Raw genomic sequence first — 6,803 nt, forward strand, 5'->3', positions numbered from 1 at the left:
CCGCATTGAGGAGGAGAGAGGAGTCATAGCTAAAACAGCTTTCCTGCTTCCAGCATAGTATAGGTTTTCCAGCCAGCTGGTCTCTTGTTCAGCTGGGCCATAAAGTCCCTATGCATCCTGTTGTATGACAAGTTATTCTAGGAGACATTAAGGGGAAGTCCGGGCTCCTCTTTCTTTGGACAGTGGAAAAAATCCAACTAAGTATTTCATGCCAAACCCAGGGAGCAACAGAAAAGTGAACGAGGACACAGACTTACAGGTTTTCATACTATGGTCTCAGTATTAAGGCAGGGTGGTTCAGTTTAGCACAGATAAGGCATTTTTTGGTGCCTTCAAAGACACTGAAATAGCAATGATTGGTACTTCTCATGCTCTTGAGCGTAGCTCTAAGATGTTTAATGTAACCTCCCTGAAAATCTGTAGCAGTTCTCTTAAGATACATTTGGCTAACCTTTTACAGCCCTCAAGCAGGGAGAGGGGCAGGAAATCGAGATGGGTAGCAGGGACACAGAAATAATCTTACATGATTTTACAGTGAGATCTTTGAAGAGTCCAGTTGGGTCTCCAAGACAAAGGGTTACACTGCTGTAATGAGAGGATGATGGTTCCCATACCAACCAGTGATGGTTCCCATACCACTGCCCTGCAGCTCCACTGACAAAGAGCAACACCAGACACAGGGATCCCTATTGCCCCTGGGCTTATTGATTTAATACTTTAGCATGAATCATCATGATTATTTCCCACCAGCACCTGCTTGTTTGTGAAGTGTCCTCATAAAAAGCAAAATGAAAGAAATGTACCCAACCACAGCAGTGTGCGGCACATGGTATTAAGCCCATTCCCTTTAATGCCGCACAAGGGACTGTCATAAGAATAACTTGCCGTACATCAGCCAGGGGCATTGTTCCTAGGCCTTATTCTTGTTGGAAGTCTTTGGGTCTGAAAAGAGAGCTTTCTTAAATTATAACTATCCACTGCCAAACCCACACTATTTTTCATTATATGGACTGTGGCCCTCTTACTCAGTTTGTAATCTAGAAAGAAGAAATCCAGCATCCTCCTTACCTGTCATTTAGCCTCCAGTTTCTAAAACACTGGCTTTTGTTCTCTTCACTGTTAACTGTTTCCTCACTATTTATCTATTACAGTATTTTTGCTGTGGGGAAACATTCATCTTTTGCACAAGCATTTCACAGAAAGCAAAGTGGAGCCTTGAGGGTATGTCTGGAACTCAGGTGATGTTTGCTGTGTCAGTAGGTTTCACATCTCTGGGAAGTCATGAAGCGGTGAAAGTCCAAATGGAAATGCCGTTTCCCATGCCTGGGGGTTATAACCCCATCTGTTGCCTAAGCCACCGATCTCCAACTCCATGCCATGCATCACCAGCTCTGATGGAGCTCCTGTCCCATGGACTAGACTGCAGATGGTCCATGGGAGCCATCCTGCTTCTTTCTCCTCTTGACTCCATCCCTTCAGGGAGGAAACACAGACCTCAAGCTGCAAAAGGAGTCAAGGACATGGTTCATCCTTACCTTAACTGAGAAATGCTGAAGGGACCCAGCCAGCCATCTGGCTTCTCCATCAGGTTGTTAGGACTGTTTCACAGAGGAGTCTTTAAAGTCAGGAAGCAACCCTGGATCACTGGTAAGGAAGGGAAGGGGCTACTGGCCAAGCATTTCTAATTTCAGATCTTGTGAACCCAAGAATACAACAAGTCTTTGCTGAGGGTTAAAAGTCAGCCTATTCAGAGACTGGAGTTACTTTAAAGATCTGGATTTTGGAAAGTAATGAAGCAAAAGCGAAAGACTCATATTGCAGCATTCCTGTTCAACATTTCTGTCCATCCCCAAGAAGCCTAGGAGTTAGTAAATCTGTCAGAAATGTTTTAATAATTCTCAGTTAAAGCCTAATTCACTAAATCTGTCAATACAGAAAAGCTTTATTGCTGTGGAAAAGTAGATCCACTCAGTGCAAGAATGTATTTTGCTAAATGTGGGAGGATTGCGGGCACAGATAATCTCTAACTTTTGCTGCTGGTTTATATTGTTTATTAACTGTCCTCTATTCTAAAAGTCTGTCTCTTCGTGTTTGCCAGGATTTTGTAGCATATGTATAATCACAGAGAGACACCTACACACACAGAGCTACACATGTAAGTGTACCTACACATACAGCTTTCTCTATTGCTGAAAATGATGCCCAGGCATTTCCATTAAAAAAAAAAATCATATTACTTGTTGCAAAATTTCTCAGTCATTAAACTTTCTGGCTGAATCATGGCAGATGTGAGCAGCTCGCTTTATCTCTCTTCTTCAGCTCTGTGGCTGGAAAATGGGGAAAACAGACCCACATATACAGCTCTTTAAGGTGCCTCAGGTGCTGGAAGGAGGACGGAAACTCCCAGAATAAAAATAGAGGACATGACCTGGGACATGTTCAAGGTTACACAGAAGTTTCTGATGACTGAAACAGGCATTTCATTATGCTCTGCATAAGACACCAGGCTGTGCATTTTTTGACAAGGCTAGAAAGAAAACCAGAACAGGTACACTGCTCATTGCACAGCTGCACAGTGCCCATCTTTCCAAAGGAAGAGGTAAAGGTAAAACAATTATGTGAGGATGCAGTGAAAGTTTGTATTTATTACGGGTACACACACAGGCACAAGCATGGACAGGATTACTGGTGTGAAAACTCCAAGGGCAACTTAACCACAGTCATTACCCTGCAGCTGGCTTCACAGCCTTGAAAATCTAAATGTTCTTCTAATATTGGATTTTTGGTATGGTGTTTTATGACTTCATTTGTCATATAGTTTTTTCTTAGGTACAGCCTTTATTTGTGCTTTAAACTGGAGGATATGTGAAGGAAGGGCAATAACTTGCCTATAATAGGGGGCAGAAAGAACAATTTCCCTGCCTATTTTTGCACGAATCAGAGGCAAAATATTCAGTGTAAGAGAGTTTTGATGATACCTTATCTTTCAAGTCTTTCTCATATTTTCCAGTAATGGTGCTATTATGTATCTTTGATTCTTTTTATGATTACGGCCTGTGACATCCTAGTGCAGTGCATGAATTTATCCGTTTGCAATGATATGGAAGCTTTCATTTCCACTTCACTGCTTCCCTTATCTACCAGCTGTCCATCATTCTCTGTCTCTTTGGCATCTTCTCTTTTTCCTTACTCCTTGTCCCCCTCCCCCAGAAAGAAGAAATTGATTTTCAGTTGAAAAATAAACTCAGTGTGATAACTTTTTGACCCTGGGTGGAAATACTTGTTACAAACGGGACCTGATTGCCCCATGACAGTGAAGGAGTAAGTTAGTTAGACAGCACCTAAAATGGAGGGTGTATAAAAGTCCAACAGATGTGCAGCAGGATTATCTCCAGCAGGACTGGGGAGGCTGGCAAAAGCATCTGCCTTTGCTCATGTGGGTGCTTAATCACAGCAGCCAAAACAATAACATTTTTCTTTACAGCCTAGTAAGGATGCAGGTGGCCTGGAAAGACTATTATTTTGGTGATAGTATACACATATATATAATAATGATTGATGGATCAGAGAGCTCTGATGTGTCCTATTTAAACTCAGATCCCTGAAGTCCCAAAAAGTGCTCTGCATGCAGGGAGAGGGGAAGGGAAGGGAATGGAAGGGAAGGCAAGGAAGAGCAAGGCAAGGTCCTGACCTTTTCAGGAAGATGCAGTAGGTAGCGTGGATGTGGTCCTTGAATATGGCACAGAGCTGGGAGCTGACCGGCTTCAGGATGATCACACTCTCTAACCACAGGCAGCTAGTGGGAGGGCTTTGGATCTTTTTTTTGAGGAAATCCTCTCACCTCTCTGACCATAGACAGAGTCTAGGAACAATTTATTTGCCTTGGCAAATAAATTAAAGCACTGCAAGCATTTACTCTTCCTCCCTCATTCTTCTCTTCCACTTGCCTTAATTTCTTTTTCAGAGACAAGGGTTATTTTCATTGTATGGTTTTCTAATTTGGTGGCTTTTTGTTTGTGTGCTAGTTTGGGGGGAGAGGGGGATAGTGGTGGTGTTTGTTTGTTTGGTTTGGTTTGGCTTTTTTTAAATAACATGGATTTAAAAAAAAAAGTGAGGGAAGAGTTGGGCACTGTTGACTTTATGCAATTAAAGCCAGTGAGAACTTTAACTCCCTGTAGGGAGGTCTGCAGGCCTGAACCTCAGTCCTCTAATCTGCCTGCCATAAGCTGCAGAACACTGGTAATGACAGTTGGACTTGTGGCTGAGGGGCAGATGCCACTGCTCCCCTGTGTCACCTTTACTGAACCTCATCTGCTCACAGCTGATGGGAGGATGGTGCAGGCCACAGAGGACTGCCACATTTCTCTGGTTCACACCTGGTATGGTGCCAAGGTAAAAGCAACTGCAATACCCTGGCAAAGGAGCTCCTCTGCTTCACCACTCACAAATAGCTGTATGATTCACTTAGCAGCCTGCAGACCACAGCCTTTCCTGCTGTAAAAGGCTGCTTCATTGATTTCAGTAAGCACTTCAATCCTCTCCACAGATAATTTAACCACAGGTGTATTTTATCTCCACATACTTTCCTGGAGTTACACATGACCTTCCCAGAAGCAAATTTGGTTCATTGGGTTTTATCCTTTTAAATATCCTCTTATGCAAAATATAGCTTAGAAAAATGTGTATTTATCTTGTTCTCAGTAAAAGTAAAGGGAAAAAGCTCCAATGTCTTCAAAAAAAAAAAAAAAAAAGGCTGCTCACTCTTCAAAATTTTCTGGACAAAAATTAAATAATCAGCTTAAGTTTTATTTCCTATTCCCCTCCCCTGAATAATATTAGTTTTTGCCTCCACAAAGCGCATAGATCATCCTCAGCAGGAAGCCAGGTAGAGTACATTAAATAAGAAATGATGTAGTGGAATGGGGTTTATGAAGAGAAGAGCAGTGCCTGGTGGTCTAACCATGAAACATTGTCTGACTGAGGTAACTTTAATCTTCTGCTACACAGACACCTTCTAAGCCACTTATCTTCTTATGGGATATTTTTAATAGCTTTTTGGAAGCAATGAATAAGGCCTTTCTCAGTGTCATGCAGTGATCCAGTATACTGCAAATGATTCTAGCTACTAAAGGTGCACAGACCTCAGGAATTTCACGTTTAAAATAAATATTTGCTGACTGAGTCTTGCTTAGAGTTAGCCATAAGGCAAAGTACAGCCCCAAAACAGCACTTTGTTAATGTCAGTCCAATTTAAATAGATTAAAAAGAAAAGAGGGGGGGGACAAAATTTAGATTCCCGTCCAGATCAAAAGCACACTAAATTTAAGCATCATTTCGTTTGAAGGCCTTTTAAAAACACAGTAGTCACAGCTTATAGCTCAAATATAATTTCAAATAGATGGTGGTCAAACCAAAGATGATTATGTCTAATTCAGGCATAACACTGAGATTGGCCATGCTTCTGCTGAAAGGTATATCCATGTCCTAGTAAGAACTGGGAGTGTTGGGGGAGAGCAAAACAACAACTCCTATGGCACAAGCAAACCAAAACAGTTGTCAGTTAAGAAGTGTGACCATGGGCTCTGTCTCTGCTTTCCCTCCATTTGCCTCCTCCAACATAGAACTGTGGACTTTAGTCCAAGAAGAAACCTGTGATACCAGTCCATTTAGTATCACAGCTCAGAACATGACGAAGGTGCTGGGTGGCTCTTGCACTTCTACCTTCATCTTGTGTTCCTGTGTGAATCAGAAATAGATTTTGTGCTGGTGCTGATGATACATGAGAGAGCGGTACAACACACAGCTGGAGAGCTACAAGCCATGAGGTGGATGGGCCACAGATACACCTGGGCCCACAGCTCCCAAATGGCTGGTAAGCTGGTTTCACCCAAGAAGCAGATCTATTTAATTACAGGCACCAACTCCCTGTTGTCACTTCATAAATAGCTGTCATTACCCAGCGAGGCCTGGAAGCCCATTTTTTCTAATCAAAACTGAAAGGGGCATTTATGAAATCGGTCTCTACTCATCTTGCTGCTGTTTTGGGCCATGATACAAAATCAACCAAAAAATTGCTGGAGTTGGATACATCTGAGCTAGTTGCCCTCAACTCACTTTATGGCCCAGGGAAAGAAAGATCCATTTTAGGTTAGCTAAGCATCCACTGCTTCTGCTTGTTGACACCTTTGAAACAAACCATTGGTGACAGGTTACTGCTTTAATTGCCACCTTCAAAATGGGAAAATACTGTTTCCTGTCTCCACTTCCCAAAGGTTTTGCAAGATTTAATTCATCCATTCATCTGCTCACTCCTCTTGTAAATGGCTTTGAGATTCCTGAAGGGTAGGAAATTAGCGGGTACGCATAAGGTCAGGTTAGCTCACCCACCCTTTGTTATGATGCGCCTCTGAATGATCAAGTTTTAGAGGAAATATTGTGCTCAAACCAGTGCTAAACTCAGCAGGAGTGAAAAATCTTGCATCACCTAAAAAACCATATTTCTCTTTTGGCATACAGAGTATGCTCATTCCTCATAAACATTCATGTTATTACTTCTGCTTGCCTTGAGATCTCAGCCATAAGTAAAAACATTGCAAGAAGAAAAACAAAAGAGCTTTCTGGACTGGTCTGTCATTTGCATTTTTAGTGTTGCAGTCTGTGTGTTGAGGCATAGAGGTTTTCCCTGAAAGTTGATTTTGTCTGAGTGTCCTTTTTCTTGCTATGTCTTCATCTTTTCAGCTTGTTGTGCTCTCCCACTGCCAGTCCAGGGACTGTCTGAGTGCCAGCAACACCTAAGCAATGCT

The sequence above is a fragment of the Pipra filicauda genome, unplaced genomic scaffold (genome assembly GCF_003945595.2).
Source record: "Pipra filicauda isolate LSUMZ 115617 unplaced genomic scaffold, ASM394559v2 scaffold16_size7369187_pilon, whole genome shotgun sequence".
NCBI classification, from domain to species: domain Eukaryota; kingdom Metazoa; phylum Chordata; class Aves; order Passeriformes; family Pipridae; genus Pipra; species Pipra filicauda.